This window comes from Canis aureus, chromosome 13 (assembly GCF_053574225.1).
Source record: "Canis aureus isolate CA01 chromosome 13, VMU_Caureus_v.1.0, whole genome shotgun sequence".
NCBI lineage: Eukaryota > Metazoa > Chordata > Mammalia > Carnivora > Canidae > Canis > Canis aureus.
In genome coordinates, this window is record NC_135623.1 from 54,471,590 (window position 1) to 54,498,089 (window position 26,500).

The window sequence follows — 26,500 nt, forward strand, 5'->3', positions numbered from 1 at the left end:
TTATTGGTGTTCAATTTACTAACATACAGAATAACCCCCAGTATCCATCACCCATTCACTCCCACCCCCCGCCCTCCTCCCCTTCCACCACCCCTAGTTCGTTTCCCAGAGTTAGCAGTCTTTACGTTCTGTCTCCCTTTCTGATATTTCCCACACATTTCTTCCCCCTTCCCTTATATTCCCTTTCACTATTATTTATATTCCCCAAATGAATGAGAACATATAATGTTTGTCCTTCTCCGACTGGATTACTTCACTCAGCATAATACCCTCCAGTTCCATCCACGTTGAAGCAAATGGTGGGTATTTGTCATTTCTAATAGCTGAGTAATATTCCATTGTATACATAAACCACATCTTCTTTATCCATTCATCTTTCGTTGGACACCGAGGCTCCTTCCACAGTTTGGCTATCGTGGCCATTGCTGCTATAAACATCGGGGTGCAGGTGTCCCGGCGTTTCATTGCATTTGTATCTTTGGGGTAAATCCCCAACAGTGCAATTGCTGGGTCGTAGGGCAGGTATATTTTTAACTGTTTGAGGAACCTCCACACAGTTTTCCAGAGTGGCTGCACCAGTTCACATTCCCACCAACAGTGTATGAGGGTTCCCTTTTCTCCGCATCCTCTCCAACATTTGTGGTTTCCTGCCTTGTTAATTTTCCCCATTCTCACTGGGGTGAGGTGGTATCTCATTGTGGTTTTGATTTGTATTTCCCTGATGGCAAATGATGCAGAGCATTTTCTCATGTGCATGTTGGCCATGTCTATGTCTTCTTCTGTGAGATTTCTGTTCATGTCTTTTGCCCATTTCATGATTGGATTGTTTGTTTCTTTGGTGTTGAGTTTGAGAAGTTCTTTATAGATCTTGGAAACTAGCCCTTTATCTGATATGTCATTTGCAAATATCTTCTCCCATTCTGTAGGTTGTCTTTGAGTTTTGTTGACTGTATCCTTTGCTGTGCAAAAGCTTCTTATCTTGATGAAGTCCCAATAGTTCATTTTTGCTTTTGTTTCTTTTGCCTTCGTGGATGTATCTTGCAAGAAGTTACTATGGCCGAGTTCAAAAAGGGTGTTGCCTGTGTTCTTCTCTAGGATTTTGATGGAATCTTGACACTGACTCATTCTTGACATATTTTCTGCATTTGTCTCCTGGGAATCCCCACTGTCCTAGATCTTCTCTTACTTTCTCCTACCTCAGAGTCTTTTGCTGGCTCCTCCTCGTCTCACTGACCTCAAAATAGTATATTGTCCCAAAGCTCAGACCTGAAATCTCTTTAAAAAATAAAAAGATTTTATTTATTTATTCATGAGAGACACAGAGAGAAAGAGACACAGAGACATAGGCAGGGGGAGAAGCAGGTTCCTCTCAGGGAGCCTGACATGGGACTCCATCCCTAGACTGGGATCATGCCCTGAGTCAAAGGCAGACACCGAGCCACCCAGTGATCCCCTGAAATCTTTTCCACCACATATATTTACTTTGTTATTTTGTCCAGCCTTGTGGCCATAAATACTATCTCTGTGTTTATGATTCACAAAGATGTATTTTCAGCCTGGTCCTCTCTCCTTGGCTATTTCACATTCCCATTTGAGCAGCATGGAGGCATCTCAAATTTTATGTATTGAAACAGAGTTCCTAATCTTCCTCTGATCATTTTCCAAACCTCAGAAAATAATATCTCTATTCTTCTAGTTACTAAGGCTGAACAACCATCCCTGATTCCATCCCTGATGTACATCCCACATCTGGTCCATTCCTTTTTTTGTACATCCCACATCTGATCCCACATCCCACATCTAAGCCAGCAATATTTTCAAAATATATTCAGAATTTGATAGCTTCACACCACCTACACCATAAGCACTCTAGTCTAAACCATCACCATTTCTCACGTGGATTATTAGAGTAACCTCTAACTGGCCTGATTCTCTTCCCTACTCCCGTCCTACTATCTCTTCTCAACCCAGCAACCAGAGCTATCCCGCTAAAACCTAAGTCAGATCATGCCCATGCCTTCCACTCAAAACCCACTGATGGCTCACACAGCCATACATTATCACTTACCTCATTGACCTAATATTTACTCCAACCCGTTGTTCGCTTGCCCCCAACCTCAAAACATTTGCATTTGCTATTTGCTATGCCTGAAATGTTCTTCCTTCAGACGGATCTCTACAAGGCAACAACCCCTCACTTCTTCATAGGTGTACACTCAAAGGTACCCTTCTAAGTAAGGACTTCAGCAGCCACCCGTGTACAACTGGGATCCCACCTCCTGCAACCCTCCTGGCCCCCTCGTTGAGTAGTTTCCTCCTTAGCACTAACACTATTTAGTATACCATGCGTTTTACTCATGGCATGGCAAGAACTAACTGCTGATTCCCAAACGTGTTTTCTTTTCCTCCTAGGCTCACAGCTGCATTACCTTCCCCAGGCACCTTTGAAGTTAAATATGTACAAGTGACTGCATCCTCACCATGAGAATATGGGCCAACGTGGTAAGTGCCACCTCCAGGCCTAGTCCTTAAAAACCTCCATGCTCTTTTCCCTCTCTGGCTGCTAGAACTTTGGTGGCTGCAGGACAGCATCAAAACTGAATGTTAGAGATGACAGAGACACAAAGTAGAAAAAGCCTGTACCTTGAGAGTTTGTTAACTAGAAACAGCCTTAAGAGACAGTATGAAAGGGACGCCTGGGTGGCTCAGGGGTTGAGCATCTGCCTTCGGCTCACAGCATGATCCCAGGAGTCCTGGGATCGAGTCCCACATTGGGCTCCCCAGAAGAAGCCTGCTTCTACTTCTGTCTATGTCTCTGCCTCTCTCTGTCTCTCATGAATAAATAAAATCTTAAAAAAAAGAGATAGTATGAAAAATAAAATCTCAAAGCATTAAGCCAGTGATAATCAGGGGCTTAATTTATTACAGTGGCTAGCTTTAGCTTAGCTAATATATTCACTCATTAGACTGTAAGATCTATGAGTGCACGGATATTTATACTGCTTTGTACACTGATGAAAACCCAGTGTCTACAGGACTAGTTGTCAATCAATAAATATTTGAAGGATAATGAATAAAGGAATAAAAAACCCCGTAAATTCCAACATAGAGAAAAGATAGGCTATATAGAAAGGAATGACAACTTTGGCAAAATCTCTCATCAGCAATGACAGTTGACAGAAGATATTATCTTAGAACATCAGAGGAAAAATAACAAGAAACAAAATTCAAAATCAATCTAAACTATCATGTAAAAGTGAGAACAAAATAAGGGCTTTTAGAAATACTAAGTCTAAGAAATCTTGACACACACACACACACACAAGCACACACAGATCTCCCCAAAATGAGTGGTTAATAGACATACTTCAGGAAGAAGAAAGTGAGCCCGAAAGGAATGAATAAAATGCAAGAAAAAAGATATAAGCACAGAAATGTGATAATGTTTATAAATTTAAATAGCTATATCTACAAAAACCTATGCGTAGTCAATATGGATTTTTTTCATGTGAAACTAAATTTTTAAGTATAATAACCAGGAAGGGGGTAGGCAAGATCCAAAAGGGAGCAGTTTTCAACAGATTAAAGGTTCAGGGCCTTTGTCTTGTTTAAGAAGAAAATAAATGTACTAAGTAAGTTAAAAAAAAATAGAGACAAATATTTTCACTAACATGCTAAGGATGACTTCTAACAGAATGGCAATACAATGTATAGCTCTGAAACTATCAGAGGAATCTTATAATAATTAATGGAAATTCTATCAAGTCAAAAGAAGCTAAGAGAAGGGAAAAAAAAGCAAAGAAAAAATAGAATTTAAATAGAAACCTAAATAAACTTATAAGTGCCATAAATACAGATTATATCTATTAATAGACAAAGATTATAGAATAAACCAATACAAATAAAATTCAATGAAAGGGTTAGTTGTAAAAGATAGACTTAGGGCAACCCAGGTGGCTCAGCAGTTTAGCACTGCCTTCAGCCCAGGGTGTGATTCTGGAGGCCGGGGATGGAGTCCCACGTCGAGCTCCCTGCTTCGAGCCTGCTTCTCCCTCTGCCTGTGTCTCTGCCTCTCTCTCTGTCTCCGTGTCTCTCATGAATAAATAAATAAAATCTTTAAAAAAGAAAAGATACGCTTAAAACCAAAGAACACAGAAAGATTAGAAATTCATGAAAAAATATTTACCAAAAAAATAATAACAAAAAAAGCTGGTGTAATACTAGTGCTACCAGGCAAAAACAGATATTAGATCAAAATTATTAATAGGAATAAAGAGGCACACTAAATTACGGTTAAAGAGGGACGCCTGGGTGGCACAGTGGTTGAGCATCTGCCTTCCACCCAGGGCATGATCCTGGAGTCCTGGGATCAAGTCTCATATCAGGCTCCTTGCATAGAGCCTGCTTCTCCCTCTGCCTGGGTCTCTGCCTCTCTGTGTGTGTGTTTCTCATGAATAAATAAATTAAAATCTTTAATTAAATAAATAAACAAATTATGGTTAAAGAAACAATGCTTCAAGATGTTAGGACAATCATTAATTTGTATAAACCTAACAAAATAGCTCCAAATTTTCAATTAATAGAATTACACAGAAAAAGTGTTAAAACAATTGGAGAGGGAGATTTTAGCATACCACTATTAGAAACATGGATCAAAAAAAAAAAAAAACATGGATCAAGTACGTACAAAATAATATGGATATAAATTTAACGTTAGATGCTTGTTGTAATATATATTTTTAGAATCCTGCACAAGTTAAAAATACATATTTTAAGCACATATGGAGCATTAAAAATTTTTCCATATACTCAGTCACCTGAAATGTCCCAATAAATGTTAAATATTTGAATAATACAATTTTTAGAAATCAACAGTGAAGATTGTTTTTTAAAGTGTACTCCTGAATGACTAAGTGATTAAAGAGTAGATCAAAATGGAAATTATGAAATATTTAGAACAGGGAGCAAATGCAAACACAGCAAACTTATGGAATACAAAGTAGCATCAAGAAGTAAATTTATTGCCCTACACGTATTTATTAAATGAAATACATATTTAAAATATTCAACTTTAACACATATAAAGCAAAAATTATTAAATCCAAAGAAAGTAGAAGGAAGAAACTAATAAAGACAAGAGCAAAAATGAATGTAATCAAAACAACTGCAAAAAACAAAACTGTAGAGACTGTCAACAAAACAAAAAAAACAAGTCCTTTGTGAAAATTGATAAGATGTACAAGCCTCTATGTGCCACAAAGAGAGAGAAAGGCGTGGGAGGGAGGCAGAAGAGGAAAAAGACGAGGAAACAGAGGAAGGAGGGAGGAAGCGAGAGAGGGAAGTGGGAAAGGAGGACAGACGGACAAATAAGCAGTATTAGGTACAAAAGGAAAAGCTGAAGAGGATGCAAAGGGAAGTCTAGACTTGTCAGGGTGCTGGAGGAACCACACAGGCCCAGGTAAGGCAGGAAAGTGAGGAAGGCTCAAATGTCCAAGAGCAGCATGAAGGCACTGAATCCTACATGGAAGAAGAAATCACAGAAAATAGGGGGAAAAAGACAACAGAGAAGAGCATGAAATGCACTAAAGGAAGAAGCAAGTGAAGAGCAGCATAAGGTAACCATATGCTAGCTCTTCAAGTATTTTCCTTTCTAAGTAAAAAACTTGTATTACATAAAATAAAATCAATTTAGAAAATGACTTTATTAAGAACTATTTATACAAAATTATAATAATATAGCAGAAGGCTGAGATGAACTTAATTGTTCTTTTATACATCTGAGTAGTTCATTAACAGAAATCAAGGTATTCATTAAAAAAGAACAGCTGATCTTCCTCCAGAGAAAAATCCCAAATCCAACTACCAACTAAGAGTCTGGTTCCTGATTTCATGTGCTAGGAAACATCTTTTAGGTCATTTTGTTTCATTTTTATTAAATAAAAATAATATAAAACCACCAGTGAACTCAGTGTGTTGTATTTATATATTTTATTTATATGTATGTATGCATTTATTTATATTTGACATTCCCGAGGTATATCAAAACAGTAGGTTAGGTAAAATTGCGAAGTCAGTCAAAAAAATAAAAATCAGTGTTTGCCTAGCTATTCTTCCAGAAATGTTCTTCCCCTTTGGAGATATCCTCTCCCTGCATATGTTCTTGAACTATATCCAGAGGCCTTTATATTTTAACAGGGGAAAATACATCAAGTATTGATCATGTGCTTTAAAGGAACGGGTATAAGAAAATATTAGATATTAGCAGACAGAGGATTTTGTTAAGTCTTTGTAAAAACAAGTTTCCTAGTATCCCTAAAATCACAAGATACAAAACTATTACTATTCTGTCAATTTCCTGGACCTATGCCTATGTCAATTCCTAAGCCTATGATATATAGGCCAGGATGTGAAAATGAGTAAGTGTTTAGAGCCAAATAATACACTAATTCAGCTCTTCCTTCACACATAGCCTTATTACTCAACATCAAAAAGAAAAAAAATATATGACAATCTCTCTCAATCATGGATCTACAGTAGTTCCCCCACCTTTATCCATGGAGGACACTTCTATGTTCCGTAGTGGATGCCTGAAACAGTGGATAGTACAAACCCTACAATACTATGCTTTTTCCTATATAAACACATTTATGATAAAGTTTCATTACAAATTAGGCACAATAAGAGATTAAGCAACAACGATGATAAAATAGAATAATTATAACAATATACTGTAATAAAAGTTAGGTGAATGTGACCACTCAAAATATCTTATTGTACTGTACTTACTGTCTTCTTGTGATGATGTGAGATGATGAAATGTCTATGAAGTGATGAGATGAAGTCAGATGAATGACGTAGGCATTGTGATGTAGCATTAGGTACTACTGACCTTCTGATGATAAATCAGAAGGAGAATCATCTGCTTCCAGACCATAGCTGACCACCAGTAAGTGAAAGCACAGAAAGCAAAATTGGGATAAAGGGAGACTATCATGGGCGCCTGGGTGGCTCAGCACTTTGGGTATCTGACTCTTGGTTTCAGTTCAGGTGATGATCTCAGGGTCATGGGATCAAGTCCCACATGGAGCTCCAGCTCAGCATGGAATCTGTTAGAGATTCTCTTCCTCTCCCTCTATCCCTCCCCCTGCTCACACACATACACATAGTCACTCTCTCTCAAAAATAAATAAATAAAATCTTTTGTTAAAAAAGAGAAACTATCATATTCATGATCCTCTTTTGATCAAAGTGTCAGTGTTTATAAAATAATATGGTAATAAATAACCCAAAGCCATAAGTACAACTCTAAGTCTCCATGCTCTCATTTACACATGGCCAGCAAGCTCCCCATTTCCTATTCCCACCGCAAGCACCTTTGCTTTCCTCTTTCCTTAGTTGCTTGTTCTGTTCTTGCCATCTGGATATCAACTTCCCTACTTTCCAAAGAATAAACAATCCTGGTTTCCCTTTGAGGAACATATCATAGGCCTCCTCCTGCACAAAGTTTTCTCTTATCCTCCACATTGGAAGTCTTCCTTGTCTCTTCAGAATCCCATAGCCCTTACACTATCTCTCATTTATGACACTGTCCTTTTAAATCTTGTGTTACGTTTATTTGTGTGCAAATATCATTTCCTATATTACACTGCAAGTGTCTTAAGGATATTTCTGTCTGAATTATAATATCCCTCACAGATCCTAGGAAAATTCTCTAAATACAGTGTTCAAAAATTATTTGTAAAACAATTCATTGTAGCAATTAATTACAGCAGTTTATTTAGTAGTACAAAAAGCCAGTTCCCCAGAAATACATGTACCAAAACTAGGTTTAGCTTCTGACTTCTTGAATGATATAACTTGTTTTCTGGGACCTCAATTTTCCAAACGAATAGCATTAATTAAAAATGAAAAACCGTTTTTAACTTACAAAATTTATGAAAAAAGTTACCAGCTATATAAAGTGAAAATTAAGTACCTTAGAACTAAAGGAGATGTTATTATAAGTACTCACAAAAGAAGCAATCTGGTAGCTTACAGTAAGAAACAGGAATTGGTCTTCATTAACAAGGCTTAATTATCAACTGGGACAATATATACAGGTAAGAAGATAGCAATTTAAGAAAGTAAAAGACACAAGAGCAAGACCTCACAATTTTTTAAAAAGTGATAATAGAAGGTATAAGTTTCCCAAAATAAACTTCATGATTAAAGAATAAAAGATCTAGGCATGGTTCTTTAGGAGGAAAAAAAAAAGACTAAGGCAGCATAAAGGCTGTCAAATTTAACGACAGATGACAAAACTAATCAGTCTAGCCAAATAAGAAGTAATTACAATGGCATTTTTTACAGAAATGGAATAAACAACCCTAAAATTGTGAAACCACAAAAGACCCCAGATAGCCAAAACAATCTTGAAAAAGAAGAACAAACCTGGAAGCATCATGCTTCCTGATTTCAAACTATGCTACAAAGCTATAGCAATCAAAATAGTATGATATTGGCATAAAAACTGACACATAGACCAATGGAACAGAATAGAGATCCCAGAAATAAACCCATGCATATGGGGCCAATTAATTTACAAGAAAGGAGGCAAGAATATACAATGGATAAAGGACAGTCTCTTAATAAATGGTGTTGGGAAAATTGGACAGCTACACACAGAAGAATGAGATTGGACCACTATGTTACATTGGACACAAAAATTAACACAAAATGGATCAAAGACTTGAATGTAAGATGTGAAATCATAAAACTCCTAGAAGAAAACATAAGCAATATCTCTTTGACATTGGTCTTGGCCATGATTTTTTAAAATGACATCAAAAGCAAAGGCAACAGAAGCAAAAATCAACAACTAGAGGCTACATCAAACTAAAAAGTTTGTGCAGAGCAAAGAAAATCATCAACAAAATGAAAAGACTATCTAGTGATTGGGATAAAATTTTTGCAAATAATATACCTAATAAGGGATTATGTTCAAAATGTATAAAGAACTCAAAAACCTCAAGAGCAATAAAACAAATACTGGTTTAAAAAAATGGGCAGAGGAGCTGAATAGATAGGAGACATATAGATGGCCAACAGGTACATAGAAAGATATACACCATCACTAATCATCAGGGAAATGCAAATCAAAAGTATCATGAGGGATCACCTCACATCTGTTAGAATGGCTATTGCTATTATAAAAAAAATAAATAAATACCAAGTATTAGAGAGGATATGGAGAAAAAGGAACCCTTGTGCACTGTCGGTGGGAATATAAACTGGTGCAGTCACTATGGAAAACAGTACAGAAGTTCGTCAAAAAATTTAAAATAGCACTACCATATGACCCAACGATTCCACTTTTGAGTATTAACCTAAAGAAAATTAAAACACTAACTCAAAAAGAAATATACAACTCTACATTCACTGCAGCATTAGCCAAGACATGAAAGCAATCTAAGTGTCCATTGATAGGTGAATGGATAAAGAAAACATATATATATATATATGATAAGTGAAATAAGTCAGAAAAAGACAAATATTTTATGACCTCACTTACATGTGGAATCAAAAAAAAAAAAAAAAAAAACAAGCAAAACTGAACTCACAGATATAAAGAACAGATTGGTGGTTGTCAGAGGCAAGGAGTGGGGAGGGGTAAAATGGATGAAGGGAGTCAAAAGCTTCAAGATTCCAGCTGCCAAATAAAAAAGGCTTGGGTATCCCCCTGCAGCATGGGACATGCAACATACAGCATGGTGACTATAGTTAATAATAGTGTATTGTGTTTTTGCAAGTTGTTAAGAAAGTAGATCTTCAATGTCCTCATTACAAGAAAAAAGCTGTGTATGTATTGTTGAGGGATGTTAAATTAGACTTACTACGATCATTTTGCAATATATACAAGTATCGACTCATATTGTGCACCTGAAACTAATATAATGTGATGTGTCAATTATATCTCAATCTAAAAAAAGAAGTTAAGCTACTTTATAATAATTTTAAGTAAAATATCAAGAAAAACTGTATGGTAATTTTTTAAATTGTATCTCATATCTTAAATAACACAACAGGTTGCTCAATGATGAAGAAATTTAGAAATATGTGAGTTAAAAAATAATGAACATAATAAGATTATATTTGGAGAATCATCCTTCTAAATCAGCTTTACAAGCTCCTCTTCAGTGACAAGGGGATGGAGGGATGGAGAGTGTCTTAAAAGATAACAGGGGGATCCAGTCTGGGACAAAAGTTACCTCCTTCTAGGCTTCATATTCAAATCACCAGTAGTTACAGCATTGTGCTTCACAACAAACCGTATCAATCTCTTGATAAAAAGTTACCCAGCATTTTATTTCTTCTTCTGTGAGGTAGCACCAAATGCTAATTGAAAAGGACATTCTTATTTCATTAAGATGGGAGCACTGAGGACAAAGCCTGCAGTATTTCTTTATTACAAAGGCATCTTGATCCTGTAGGTTCTGTTCATCTGGCCCTCTCTACAAGGCAATCAATGCTGCCTGTAGGAAAATTTAATTGCCTTGTTATTTAATAAGTTTTAGGCATAGTTTCACATGAGGGAGTAGAAAAATAATTTCTAGTTCCGATTAATTTATTAAAAACCTATTCAGTTATAATTCAATGATAAGGTTCTCCACAGATCTCTACAACCTCTAACAGACAAATCCCCAAATACTTTTTTATTTAAATCACCTTTACTAATTACTCTTACTAGGGGATCCCAAAGATGTTAATCTCTGTCCCATGCAGCAATTTTCAGTAGCAGCTTTAGTAAAAATTTTAGATTTAAATACATATTAAACATGAAGTGCTGCTCTGCACACACACACACACACACATCATGCCCATATTCTGCTAACACCATCTAAAGTGAAATCACAAAGTCTATTGAGTATTCAATGAGTGAAGTTTAAATATAATTAAATTTTATTAATATTGGCCTTTATCCTAAAAATATGGTGGCTTCCTACTTATACAGAGTCCATCACCTTCACTCTCATCATCAGAAAGCAGGAAGATGGACAATACATTGTGCTGGTGTGCTGTATAGCAGGATTTATACAACAACAGAAAGAATAAACATTTGCAATTGTTGCAGAGTGCTATATTTTTGCATGTTGAGTTTAGTGTACCTATGAAAATACATGGAAGAGGTGAGATATTAAGAGGCTCCAAAGGGAGGAAAAGAGGCTTAGAGAAGTACAAGAGCCAAGGTGCTTCTTCCCTAAGCTGGAACATCAGAGAGACTCTCATAGAGGTCTTAAAGTAAGAGTAATTGGTATGTGAAGCCCCCAGGGTGCCATCTTCACTATGCCAACCTTTTAAATCATGGCTTTATTGAAGATCCACGACATTTCTCTGCACTTAGTACTGATCATATCAATTTCTGAGATAAGGACACTAGGGCTTAGAGAAGTCCAGTAACTTCTTCAAAGCCAAAGAGCTTCAGGAGGCAGAGCCAGGATTCAACCCAGGATCCACTGGCTTAAAAACTCAAGCTCTTAACCATTGAGCTTATAGCCTCTTGCTATGAAAGGAATGAAGAGAAACTCCCACAGAAAGATGCCATGCCTGAAGAATCTGGAACTCATTTCTTCAATATAGAAGATTCTCTGCAATGGAGAAAAGTAGGTAAGAGCACAAAGCACTTGGTCGTATCTGTTGTAGACTTGAGCAATGTGCCCTATTTGTCAGGGAAAGGACATATTTTCCTCAAAAAACAAAACAAAACAAAAAATCCAAATTTATCCAAAGGGGGTGTTTAAATGAGGATGCTGCTGTGCAGAAACAGGCACCATAAGCATCATAGCTGGATAAAAGCTCTACATCCTACAAGTGATGTCTTAACAAAAATGACAAGTCTCAAGCCACATATCTCCTATCAGCTATGATTTAAATTATTTACCTGAAATTTTATATTTAACTTTTTACTATAGTAACCTTAGTTCAAACTCAACAGAGGCATTGCTTTAATGTTCATTTCAAATGAATATTACAGAAAGCAGGAAAGAACAGAGTAAAGGGGCCAAAGGGGCCGTGGAGTAAGATGTGAGTCTGCCACCAACCTGGAAAATGATAAAAATGAAGGCAGTTGACAGCTGCTAAACATAGGGACACATTTTCCTCTACCTAACCACTCTACAACCACTTTACACATATGAAGTACTCCCCAAAATATTACTCCATGAAATGTTCTAGTAAAATTTAGATCTGCAACTAAAACTTATGAATCTTATATGATGGCAAATACTGGGATCATGGGAACCAAGAAAAGAAAGTCAGTCTTTCTGGAAAAGTGTTCTCCTACACGAAGTGCTTGTAAGGCACAATAAAGAATAAAAATGGCTTTGTTATGAAGTAAGATGAAGCAGATACTGACCAGGTAAGACAGTGTGAGAACTACAAGAGAAAAATCAAAGATGAAGTACTTTTGAGAATGAGAAGAAAAAAGATAAAGAGCTGTGTGTTATTCACTATTTTAAAAATTTCTATGATTTAAGAGAGACAGAACATGAGAGACTCCTAACTCTGGGACACGAACAAGGGGTGGTAGAAAGGGAGGTGGGCGGCGGGGTGGGGGTGACTGGGTGACGGTCACTGAGGGGGTCACTTGATGGGATGAGCACTGGGTGTTATTCTATATGTTGGCAAATTGAACACCAATAAAAAAATAAATTAAAAAACTTTGCCTATGATATATATATATATATATATATATATATATATATATATATATTAGCAAATCAAAAAATTGACTGGGGTCAATATATATATTTTTTTTTAATTTATTTTTTTATTGGTGTTCAATTTACTAACATACAGAATAACACCCAGTGCCCGTCACCCATTCACCCATTCACTCCCACCCCCCGCCCTCCTCCCCTTCTACCACCCCTAGTTCGTTTCCCAGAGTTAGCAGTCTTTATGTTCTGTCTCCCTTTCTGATATTTCCCACACATTTCTTCTCCCTTCCCTTATTTTCCCTTTCACTATTATTTATATTCCCCAAATGAATGAGAACATATAATGTTTGTCCTTCTCTGACTGACTTACTTCACTCAGCATAATACCCTCCAGTTCCATCCACGTTGAAGCAAATGGTGGGTATTTGTCATTTCTAATAGCTGAGTAATATTCCATTGTATACATAAACCACATCTTCTTTATCCATTCATCTTTCGTTGGACACCGAGGCTCCTTCCACAGTTTGGCTATCGTGGCCATTGCTGCTAGAAACATCGGGGTGCAGGTGTCCCGGCGTTTCATTGCATTTGTATCTTTGGGGTAAATCCCCAACAGTGCAATTGCTGGGTCGTAGGGCAGGTATATTTTTAACTGTTTGAGGAACCTCCACACAGTTTTCCAGAGTGGCTGCACCAGTTCACATTCCCACCAACAGTGTAAGAGGGTTCCCTTTTCTCCGCATCCTCTCCAACATTTGTTGTTTCCTGCCTTGTTAATTTTCCCCATTCTCACTGGTGTGAGGTGGTATCTCATTGTAGTTTTCATTTGTATTTCCCTGATGGCAAGTGATGCAGAGCATTTTCTCATATGCATGTTGGCCATGTCTATGTCTTCCTCTGTGAGATTTCTGTTCATGTCTTTTGCCCATTTCATGATTGGATTGTTTGTTTCTTTGGTGTTGAGTTTAATAAGTTCTTTATAGATCTTGGAAACTAGCCCTTTATCTGATATGTCATTTGCAAATATCTTCTCCCATTCTGTAGGTTGTCTTTGAGTTTTGTTGACTGTATCCTTTGCTGTGCAAAAGCTTCTTATCTTGATGAAGTCCCAATAGTTCATTTTTGCTTTTGTTTCTTTTGCCTTCGTGGATGTATCTTGCAAGAAGTTACTATGGCCGAGTTCAAAAAGGGTGTTGCCTGTGTTCTTCTCTAGGATTTTGATGGAATCTTGTCTCACATTTAGATCTTTCATCCATTTTGAGTTTCTCTTTGTGTATGGTGAAAGAGAGTGGTCTAGTTTCATTCTTCTGCATGTGGATGTCCAATTTTCCCAGCACCATTTATTGAAGAGACTGTCTTTCTTCCAATGGATAGTCTTTCCTCCTTTATCGAATATTAGTTGCCCATAAAGTTCAGGGTCCACTTCTGGATTCTCTATTCTGTTCCACTGATCTATGTGTCTGTTTTTGTGCCAGTACCACACTGTCTTGATGACCACAGCTTTGTAGTACAACCTGAAATCTGGCATTGTGATGCCCCCAGATATGGTTTTCTTTTTTAAAATTCCCCTGGCTATTCGGGGTCTTTTCTGATTCCACACAAATCTTAAAATAATTTGTTCTAACTCTCTGAAGAAAGTCCATGGTATTTTGATAGGGATTGCATTAAACGTGTATATTGCCCTGGGTAACATTGACATTTTCACAATATTAATTCTGCCAATCCATGAGCATGGAATATTTTTCCATCTCTTTGTGTCTTCCTCAATTTCTTTCAGAAGTGTTCTATAGTTTTGAGGGTATAGATCCTTTACATCTTTGGTGAGGTTTATTCCTAGGTATCTTATGCTTTTGGGTGCAATTGTAAATGGGATTGACTCCTTAATTTCTCTTTCTTCAGTCTCATTGTTAGTGTATAGAAATGCCACTGACTTCTGGGCATTGATTTTGTATCCTGCCACGCTACCGAATTGCTGTATGAGTTCTAGCAATCTTGGGGTGGAGACTTTTGGGTTTTCTATGTAGAGTATCATGTCATCGGCGAAGAGGGAGAGTTTGACTTCTTCTTTGCCAATTTGAATGCCTTTAATGTCTTTTTGTTGTCTGATTGCTGAGGCTAGGACTTCCAGTACTATGTTGAATAGCAGTGGTGAGAGTGGACATCCCTGTCTTGTTCCTGATCTTAGGGGAAAGGCTCCCAGTGCTTCCCCATTGAGAATGATATTTGCTGTGGGCTTTTCGTAGATGGCTTTTAAGATGTCGAGGAATGTTCCCTCTATCCCTACACTCTGAAGAGTTTTGATCAGGAATGGATGCTGTATTTTGTCAAATGCTTTCTCTGCATCCAATGAGAGGATCATATGGTTCTTGGTTTTTCTCTTGCTGATATGATGAATCACATTGATTGTTTTACGGGTGTTGAACCAGCCTTGTGTCCCAGGGATAAATCCTACTTGGTCATGGTGAATAATTTTCTTAATGTACTGTTGGATCCTATTGGCCAGTATCTTGTTGAGAATTTTTGCATCCATGTTCATCAGGGATATTGGTCTGTAATTCTCCTTTTTGGCGGGGTCTTTGTCTGGCTTTGGAATTAAGGTGATGCTGGCTTCATAGAACGAATTTGGAAGTACTCCATCTCTTTCTATCTTTCCAAACAGCTTTAGGAGAATAGGTATGATTTCTTCTTTAAACGTTTGATAAAATTCTCCTGGGAAGCCATCTGGCCCTGGTCTCTTGTGTCTTGGGAGGTTTTTGATGACTGCTTCAATTTCCTCCCTGGTTATTGGCCTGTTCAGGTTTTCTATTTCTTCCTGTTCCAGTTTTGGTAGTTTGTGGCTTTCCAGGAATGCGTCCATTTCTTCTAGATTGCTTAATTTATTGGCGTATAGCTGTTCATAATATGTTTTTAAAATCGTTTGTATTTCCTTGGTGTTGGTAGTGATCTCTCCTTTCTCATTCATGATTTTATTAATTTGAGTCTTCTCTCTCTTCTTTTTAATAAGGCTGGCTAATGGTTTATCTATCTTATTAATTCTTTCAAAGAACCAACTCCTGGTTCTGTTGATCTGTTCCACAGTTCTTCTGGTCTCGATTTCGTTGAGTTCTGCTCGTATCTTTATTAACTCCCTTCTTCTCTTGGGTGTAGGATCTATTTGCTGTTTTTTCTCTAGCTCCTTTATGTGTAAGGTTAGCTTTTGTATTTGAGTTCTTTCCAGTTTTTGAATGGATGCTTGTATTGCGATGTATTTCCCCCTTAGGACTGCTTTTGCTGCATCCCAAAGATTTTGAACGGTTGTATCTTCATTCTCATTAGTTTCCATGAATCTTTTTAATTCTTCCTTAATTTCCTGGTTGACCCTTTTATCTTTTAGCAGGATGGTCCTTAACCTCCATGTGTTTGAGGTCCTTCCAAACTTCTTGTTGTGATTTAGTTCTAATTTCAAGGCATTATGGTCCGAGAATATGCAGGGGACAATCCCAATCTTTTGGTATCGGTTCAGACCCGATTTGTGACCCAATATGTGGTCTATTCTGGAGAAAGTTCCATGTGCGCTTGAGAAGAATGTGTATTCGGTTGAGTTTGGATGTAAAGTTCTGTAGATATCTGTGAAATCCATCTGGTCCAGTGTATCATTTAAAGCTCTCGTTTCTTTGGAGATGTTTTGCTTAGAAGACCTATCGAGTATAGAAAGAGCTAGATTGAAGTCACCAAGTATAAGTGTATTATTATCTAAGTATTTCTTCACTTTGGTTAATAATTGATTTATATATTTGGCAGCTCCCACATTCGGAGCATATATATTGAGGATTGTTAAGTCCTCTTGTTGAATAGATCCTTTAAGTATGATATAGTGTCCCTCTTCATCTCTCACTACAGTCTTTGGGGTAAATTTTAGTTTATCTGATATAAGGATGGCTACCCCTGCTTTCTTTTGAGGACCATTCGAATGGTAAATGGTTCTCCAACCTTTTATTTTCAGGCTGTAGGTGTCCTTCTGTCTAAAATGAGTCTCTTGTAGACAGCAAATAGATGGGTCCTGCTTTTTTATCCAGTCTGAAACCCTGCGCCTTTTGATGGGGTCATTAAGCCCGTTCACATTCAGAGTTACTATTGAGAGATATGAGTTTAGTGTCATCATGATATCTATTCAGTCTTTGTTTTTGTGGACTGTTCCACTGAACTTCTTCTTAAAGGGGAATTTTAAGAGGCCCCCTTAAAATTTCTTGCAGAGCTGGTTTGGAGGTCACATATTCTTTTAGTTGCTGCCTGTCTTGGAAGCTCTTTATCTCTCCTTCCATTTTGAATGAGAGCCTTGCTGGATAAAGTATTCTTGGTTGCATGTTCTTCTCCTTTAGGACCCTGAATATATCCTGCCAGCCCTTTCTGGCCTGCCAGGTCTCTGTGGAGAGGTCTGCTGTTACCCTAATACTCCTCCCCATAAAAGTCAGGGATTTCTTGTCTCTTGCTGCTTTAAGGATCTTCTCCTTATCTTTGGAATTTGCAAGCTTCACAATTAAATGTCGAGGTGTTGAACGGTTTTTATTGATTTTAGGGGGGGATCTCTCTATTTCCTGGATCTGAATGCCTGTTTCCCTTCCCAGATTAGGAAAGTTTTCAGCTAGAATTTGTTCAAATACATATTCTGGCCCTCTGGCCCTTTCGGCGCCCTCGGGAACCCCAATTAAACGTAGGTTTTTCTTCCTCAGGCTGTCGTTTATTTCCCTTAATCTATCTTCATGGTCTTTTAATTGTTTGTCTCTTTTTTCCTCAGTTTCCCTCTTTGCTATCAACTTGTCTTCTAGGTCACTCACTCGTTCTTCCACCTCGTTAACCCTCGTCGTTAGGACTTCTAGTTTGGATTGCATCTCATTCAATTGATTTTTAATTTCTGCCTGATTAGCTCTAAATTCTGCAGTCATGAAGTCTCTTGAGTCCTTTATACTTTTTTCTAGAGCCACCAGTAGCTGTATAATAGTGCTTCTGAATTGGCTTTCTGACATTGAATTGTAATCCAGATTTTGTAACTCTGTGGGAGAGAGGACTGTTTCTGATTCTTTCTTTTGAGGTGAGGTTTTCCTTCTAGTCATTTTGCTCCGTGCAGAGTGGCCAAAAGCAAATTGTATTGGGAAAAAGAGAAAAAGAGAGGAGAGAAAGAAGGAAAGAAAAGAGAAAGAGAAAAAAAAAGGGAAGAAAAGAAAAAAAAACGAGAAAAAAAAAAGAAGAAAAAGAGAAAGAAAAAGAAAGGAGAAAAAAAGGGGGTGGGGGAAGGAAACAAATCAAAAAGCAAAACAAAACAAAAACAAAAACAAAAACAAAAACAAAACAAAACAAAACAAAAAAAAAAAAAAAGAACCACAGGGGAGTATCTTCTGATTCTGTGTACTTTAAGTCCCTTGGCTTCTCCTGGAAGTTGTCCGTCCAGCTGATCTTCTGGGGGAGGGGCCTGCTGTGCTGATTTTCAGGTGTTAGCAGTTGGGGGAGCTGCTGTGCCCCTGCCTGGTGCAGGGCTCGGTGGGGGTTGTTTACCCCGTGAGGCCGCAGGAGGAACAGCCCCAGTGGCGGGGCAGCTCTGGAAACCTGGATTCAGCTCCGGCAGGAACTCCGTCTGCAGGGCCTGGAGGCTCCGGGGCGGGGCCGCTGATCTGCTCAGCTGGGGCAGGAGCGTCCTTGCTGTCCTGGGCCCTCCCGGCCTCTGCCTGTCCCGGGGGAGGCGGGATCCTGGGCTGTGTCCCGGCGCCCTGTGCTCCGGAGCCTGCGCTGGTGGATTCGCGCTCCCGCCCCGCAGCCCCCTCCGCGGAGCAGCCCCCGAGCCCCTTCAGTTGCTCCTGGTCCCGCCGGGTCCCGCCGTGCGCGCTGCAGCCCTTAGGGAGCTCGGCGCACTCTCCTGGGCGCGCAGTTGCTGTTACTGTCCCCGGGAGCCCGAGGGCATCCCCGCCCTCCTGGGTCCTGCTCCAACTCCCTGCGAGCCCCTTTCCCCCGGGAAGGTCGGTGCAGCTCCTGCTCCTCCGGGACGGGGCTCTCCTGTCCTGGGGACACTCGCCCCGGCCTCAGCCCGGCTCCTCGCGGGGCCCCTCCCCCTTGGAGGCCTTTGTGTCTTTATTTCTTTTTCCCCGTCTTCCTACCTTGATAGATGCGCGAACTCTTCTCACTGTTGCATTCCAGCTGGTCTCTCTTTAAATCTCAGGCCGAATTCATAGATTTTCAGGATAATTTGAAGGTTTTCTAGGTAGTTTGGTGGAGACTGGTGATTTGGAGACCCTACTCCTCCGCCATCTTGCTCCTCCTCCTCAATATATATATATATTGACCCCAGTGTAGTAATCACATTTTTTTGTTATTTTACCTAAGGCTAATTAAAACATATTAACCTAATGATATTATTATCAAAAACAAGTATTAGGTTCAAAATAATATTGACCATATTTTATTAAAAAAATAAAAATAAATTTGATGCAATTTCATAATCTTTTTTATTTTTATTTTCTAATTTTCCTAAAAACACGCATGCATTACTCATAATTTTTAAGGCAGAATAGGAAGAAGTAAAAGCTAATGAGATGATTTTCATTAAACAAAGTAACTATCACCAAAATGACAATTTATCCATTTCTTATAGTAACTGTCATGAAGATCTCCACAGCGGCAGACGTTGCTCTTGCCTGAGAAACCTTGGCACACAGATTTTCGTGATTTTGTTGAAATTCGTATTCTGTAACTCTGACTCTTCAAAGATCCAAGACCTTTATTCATTTCAAAATACCTCTAATAGATTTTTTCTTTCATTATACTTAATTATAACTTAGTATGGTTTGTTCCTGGTGTCATATTCAGCTTGTGTCATTTCAAAATTACACTAGCTGAGTCACTTCTAAGAGAGATGGCTGTAAATAGCAAATTCCATCCATGCACGGTGTTAGCATCAGTTTTAAAGGATAATATTACCTGAACTTGACCCTAGTTTCAAGAGTACATCTTGTTTGAGGGTCTGTGGTCTTTTTTCCACTGATTTTGTTGATTACAATAAAAGTTTCAGTATTGTAACTGCATGCTTTAGCTCTGAATATTAATTAAATGGTCTGTTGAGCTGTGCTATCATCATTGCAGATCATTAGTCTCTGTCATTAAGATGACAAGTTAAACTGGCTTTTGAAGAACTGTGTAAATATTGGTTTGAAAAATAAGAAGAGAATGAATGGCAGTGTAAGAGGCACTATAGATACACTTAAGAAAGAGCCAACATAAGATGGGTTTTTATAAACAGTATGTACTAAGGGGATCTGCTTTAGATTTTAGAGTATATAGTACTTTTATCTTATACACCTGATCTAATTTTAGTTACATGGGCCAAGATAACTCTATATAAAATGAGTGGGACTACTAGTCAATGTCTCAAGGAAAGTAACTCACAGCCCTGATGTAAGAAATTTTATCACCTCTCTAAATTCCTAGAAAGATAACTCAACAGGAGATGAGGTTCTTTTCACACATCTTGCATTTTGCTTCAAATTAAACTTGTATTTCACACACAAAAAATGTGAGGAGGTGAGTAGATTAAACTGTTAGTAATCATGCCTTCAGCAGAGACATAATTTCACAATCACTGTGAAGCCTTTTACAATTTGAAGACTGGATTAACTGCAACACCAGGAAGCAGAATGACCTTGCCCACTTCACAATCTCTATGATAACAAAACCAGGGTTAGAAATTGAAAAGTTTATTCATTAGATAAATCATAATGAATCATCTGATTTTCTAGCCTGTCTTTGGATTGTTACAGGCATAATAAATTACACCAATAGCAAACAGAGTCAACAAGAAAAAAATTAAGTAGAGATAGAATATCAAATGTCATTGCATCACTTAAAAATTTCTAGACAAGTGCATTTTAAAGTTAAAATAAAATCCTATTTAGGATCAATTGTCTGAACAGCCCACACACCCTCTCTTACTTGAACATCTGCTGCCAAGAGTTCTAACATGCAGAATCCAGCCTGTGACATTTCTGTCTGCAATGAGATTATCCCAATATTTTTCCCCATCCCAATCAGGGTAAGGTTACTCAGCAAGCATAGCACTTAAAGAGAGATCAAGGGTCATTAAGGAAAATACTCATAAGACTTGGCAATTTAATCATGTATTTACTGAAAGCTTAAGATATGTAAATCCTCTGCAGTATCACTTGGCACTTAGATTATGAACAAAACAGCTGATGAGCTTGAGCCTTTGGGCAGTTTATATAACTTGCTCACCAGGACAACTGAATTCTTTGCAGCCTCTGAGACTAAATTTACAAAAACATTTATAGATAATTTAAACTCTTTAGGGTATTACATTTAGATCAAGCACTTTAGAAGGAATATTAAAATCTCCACAGATCTAGAGTGAAATATCCAAACAATTCTCCATAATAAAGGATTCACTATCATTTGCATTTAACAATTCATACATATAAGAAACTTTCATTACCATAAGTATCCCTAGTAAATTAGAATTTACCTAAACTACAGATTCTTTCTCAGTAAATATCCATGCATCTAAGGTTTTCATTCTTGGTCTTTCTCTCATTCTGAATAGCTTTCTTAGAGGAATTCATTTATACGCATTAATTCAAGTACCTCCCAGGGACTGATATCGCCTGAGTTCTATAGCCATACTTTTTAACTGCCTGCTGGACATAGGCCCCAAGGTGGTTATCCAGAATCACAAACTCAACCAGATAAAACCTATGATCTTGGGCAGTCAAGGTCGCTCAGCACTTTAGTGCCGCCCTCAGCCCAGAGCGTGATCCTGCAGACCCGGGATCGAGTCCCGCATCGGGCTTCCTGCATGGAGCCTGCTTCTCTCTCCCACACACCCCCCCCCCCCCGCCCCAGTGTGTGTCTCTAATGAATAAATAAGTAAAAATATTTAAAACAAAAAAACCATAATCTTTTAAATCCAAAATATGTCCTTCTCCATATCCTTTCAAATAAAACTATCAACCATTGAGACCCAGCATTTTAATGGGGCAAAATGGAGGAGAAAAGACACAGGCCAGGTCCCCTAAGAGTGCAAAATGAGACCAGAGACCCACCGTGTAAAACATAAAACCCAAAAATGTGTGGTGCTCAATAGCTAAAAGAGGTTCAAAGTAAAAGGATAGAATTTTGGGACACCTGGGTGGCTCAGTGATTGAGCATCTGCCTTAGGTCCAGGGTCTCAGATCAGTCCCACATCAGGCTCCCCCTGTAGGGAGCCTGCTTCTCACTCAGCCTCTCTCTGTGTCTCTCATGAATAAATATATAAAATCTTTAAAAAAAAAAAAAAAAGAAAGAAAGGTTAGACTTTTCTACACTTAGCAAAAGAAGCTAGAGTGGTTATGTTAATATTAAAGAAATTAGATTTCAGAGCAAAGAATATTACAAGGAATAAAGAAAAGCACTTCATAGTGATAAGGAGGTCTTAATCCTAAAGGTTTATGAACCTACTGACAGAACTTAACACTATACAACGTAAAAAACTGATAGAACTGCAAAGAGAAATAAATATACAATTATAGTTGGAGACTTCAATATCCCTCTTTCAATAATTGATAGACAAAATAGATAGAAAAAAGCTAAGGATAAAGAAGATTTAAATAACACTATTAAAAGAATAGCAAATGAGACCTAGAGGAAGCAAAATAAAAAACCAGAAAAGAAATCAAAAAGAGAAAACAACAACAACAAAGTCAGTAACTTCAAAAGCTAGTTTGTTGAAAAAAAAACAATAAAATTGATAAACTTCTATTCAGACTGATAAGGAAAAAGAAAGTGTGGACAGAAATTCATTACAAATATCAGTAATGAAAGAAATCACATCAATGCAATTCTGCAGAAAGTAAAATAATAATAAAGGCATATTAGCAACAATTTTATGCCCACAAATTCAACAACTTAGATAAAATGGTATTCTTGAAAGATACAAGCTCCCAAAGCTAACTCAAGAAAAAAACAGATAACCTGACTAGCTCTATATCAATTTTTAAAACTGAATGTGTAATTAAAACTTTTCCATAAAGAAAACCCCAGGCTCAGATGGCTTCATTGGTGAATTTTACCAAATTTTTGAAGGAGACATATCAGTAACCGACAGTTCTTCCAGACAATTGAAAAAAGGAAAAAATACTCCCCAACTCCTTCAATTAGTCAAACACTAAGTCAAATCAGACAGATCAAGAAAAAACAAAATAAAACCTATAGATATATCCCTCACAGATCATACATAAGAAAATTCCACACAATATATTAGTAAAATACATGTGGTAATATACAGAAAGGATAATATATCCTAACAAAATAAAATTTATCCCAGCAAAACAAGAATAATTTAACAATCAAATATCAATAAATGTAATTTACCATATTAACAAATGCAAAGAGAAAAACTATATGATCATTTCAAAAGATTCAGAAAAATTTTTTTTTGACAAAATCCAACACCCATTCTTTAATCATCATCACTATCATTATCATCATCATCATCATCATCATTTGTCAACAGGCTATGAAAAGAATAGAAATTTCCTTGACCTGACAAACAGCACCTGTGAAAAATGTACAGCTAACATCATACATAATGGTAGAAGACTGAACAACTTTCTCCCAAGGGCGGTAACAAGGCAAGGATGCTTGCTCTCATCACTGCTCTATAGCATTATAGTGGAAGTTCTAATCAACGGAATAATGCAAAGAAAATAAAATGAAAGTATCCAGATTGGAAAAGAAGACAAATTGCCTTTACTTGTCCAGTGTTCTTCCTACTACACATTTATTTTTATTATTTATATTTTCATCATTTTTTTGGTTAAGTTCATTCCCAGATATTTTATTATTTTAGGTGTGATTGTGAATGAAATTGTTTTCTTAATATCTTTTTCCTAGTTAATTATTAATGTATAGAAATGCAACAGATTTCTGTATATTAATTTTGTGCCCTGAAACTTTAGTGCATTCATTTATTAGTTCCAGCAGTTTTTTTGCTGGAGTCTTTAGGGTTTTCTATGTACAGTGTCGTGTATTCTACATGATTCTCTTTATCTCTTGCTTACCAATGCGGATGCTTTTCATTTCTTTTTTTCTAATTGCTATAGTAGAAATTCCAGCACTGTATTGAATAAACATAGATCCTAATTCTTTCTACATATATTATAAAGAGTAAAACAAAAGTTCTACAAATAAATTATAATTAGAACAAGAACATTCATCAGTGATTATGTAATTCCTATAAAGAACACAATTTTTTTTTGGTCAAACGACCCCAGGAAACTTCTGTTAAATACACTGAATATCACTGTGTGCCAAGAATGCTCATGGCAACCACTTTAAAATCTGCTGAGGTTTTTTTTAATGTCTTATTTAATTTTCATCATAGAATTAGCATTTAAATATCTGCCCCTGTCAAACATAATGCTTTATCAAGGTATAGAAGTAAAATGAAGGCAAAAGAATAAAGAGTAAAGACAAAGACTGCCTTAAAATAGTTGTGTCATATTTAAATGTCATATTGTCTCTTAAAGTGTCCTCTTATTACAAGGCAATGAATCTATTTGCTTTCAGTGTGAAAGTTATCTCTTCAAAATAGTCCATAGTAGAGTATAATTTCTTTCACATTCTATTTGGGAAATTAAGATGGACTAATAAAGTTCTTTCATCTTTTATTATTTTATATACTTGTTGGTTGATTACTTAGTTCAGGCTTCCTCTTCACAATAATGCTTTGAAATGCATTACATTCAGATCTATAATTTTATGCAGTTACATTGTAGGTCTTAAATTGTATGTGCATGTATGTGCAATTTCTAATCCTCACTGTAGTTATACATTCATTCATAAACAGACCTCTGATGAATAAAAAAGCATGAATTCTTGTGCTTAATAATGAACTGTTATGACAATACACTTTTATTACCTTTAGTAAAAATCAGCCATGCAAAGAGATTTTAGAAATTCTAATGGGGGTAACATTGGAGGAATTTTACTTTAAAAGGAAAAATCATTTTTTTCAACATTCCTCTGGCTATTTGGGGTATTTACTGTTCCATACAAATTTTAAGATTATTTGTTCCAGCTCTGTGAAAAATGTCAATGGTGTTTTAATAGGAATTGCATTGAATGTCTAGATTGCTCTGGGTAGCACAGACATTTTAACAATATTTATTTGTCCAATCCATGAGCATGGAGTGTTTTTCCATCATTTTTTGTCTTCCTTAATTTCTTTCATAAGTGTTCTGTAGTCTTAAGAGTACAGATTCTTTACTCTTTGGTTGGGTTTATTCCTAAATATCTTATTCCTAGGTGCAATTGTAAATGGGATTGATTCTTTAATTTCTCTTTCTTCAGTCTTATTATTGTTGTATAGAAATGCAACTGATTTCTGTGTATTGATTTTATATCCTGCCACATTGCTGAATTCCTGTATGAGTCCTAGGAATTTTCAGTGGAGGTTTTTGGGTTTTCCACATAAAGTATCATGCCATCTGCGAAGAGTGAGAGTTTGACTTCTTGGGCAATTTGAATGCTTTTTATTTCTTTTTGTTGTTTGATTGCTGAGGCTAGGACTTCTAGTACTATGTTGAACAACAGTGGTGATAGTGGATATCCCTGCCATGTTCCTGACCTTCAGGGAAAAGCTCTCAGTTTTTCTCCATCAAGAATGATATTCTTCATGGGCTTTTCATAGATGGCTCTTATGATAATGAGTTACATTCCCTCTATCCCTACACTGTGAAGTTTTAATCAAGAAAGAGTGCCGTATTCTGTCAAATGCCTTTTCTGTATCAATTGAGAGAATCATATGGTTCTTGTCCTTTCTTTTATTAATGTGATGCATCACATTGATTGACTTGTGAATGCTGAACCACTCTTGCAGACCCAGAATAAATCCTACTTGCTCGTGGTGGGTCATGGTGAAAAATCCTTTTAATGTACTGTTAGATCCTATTGGCTAGGCTTGGTGAGAATTTTGGCATTGATCTTCACTAGGGATATTGGCCTGTAATTCTCCTTTTTGGTAAAGTCTTTGTCTGGTTTGAGGATCAAGGTAATGGTGGCCTCATAGAATGAGTTTGGAAGTTTTCCTTCCATCTTTTTAAAACAGCTTCAGAAAAATCGTTATTAGTTCTTTAAATGTTTGGTAGAATTTACCTGGGAAGCCATCCAACCCTGGACTCTAGTTTGTTGGGAGACTTTTGATTACTGAATCAATTTCCTTGCTGGGTCTATTCAGGTTTTCTATTTCATCCTGTTTCAGTTTTGGTAGTTTGTAAGTTTTTAGGAATGCATCCTGGTGGCATGATAATGCCAGACTACAAGCTATATTACAAAACTATATTATCATCATGACAATATGATACTGGCACAAAAAAAAAGACATATAGATCAATGGAACAGAATAGAGAACCCAGAAATGGACCCTCAGCTCTATGGTCAACTAATCTTTTACAAAGCAGGAAAGAATATCCAATGGAAAAAGACAGTTTCCTCAACAAATGATATCAGGAAAATTGGACAGCCACATGTGGAAGAATGAAACTGGACCATTTTCTTAAACCGTACGCACAGATAAACGCAAAATGGATGAAAGACCTAAACGTGAGATAGGAATCTATCAAAATCCTAGAGGAGAACACAGGCAGCAACCTCTTCAACCTCAGCTGCAGCAACTTATTGCTAGAAACATCTCCAAAATCAAGGGAAACAAATGCAAAAAAGAACTTTTGGGACTTCATCAAAATAAAAAGCTTCTGCACAGCAAAGGAAACAGTCCACAAAATTAAAAGGCA

At 37.1% G+C, this 26,500-nt stretch overlaps 1 protein-coding gene across 8 annotated transcripts in view; it reads right to left on the reverse strand.

Annotated features, from left to right (window-relative positions):
* The window catches only part of IQCM (IQ motif containing M), a 434,749-nt gene that overhangs the window by 376,815 nt on the left and 31,434 nt on the right, over positions 1-26,500 (reverse strand). Inside the window, exon 2 of one of the 8 annotated variants that reach the window (XM_077846308.1) lies at positions 6,787-6,820. The exons of the other annotated variants lie outside the window; for them this stretch is intronic. The gene's annotated coding sequence lies outside the window, so the exon portion shown is untranslated. The remainder of the gene's footprint in view (positions 1-6,786; positions 6,821-26,500) is intronic. 8 annotated transcript variants of the gene reach the window in all.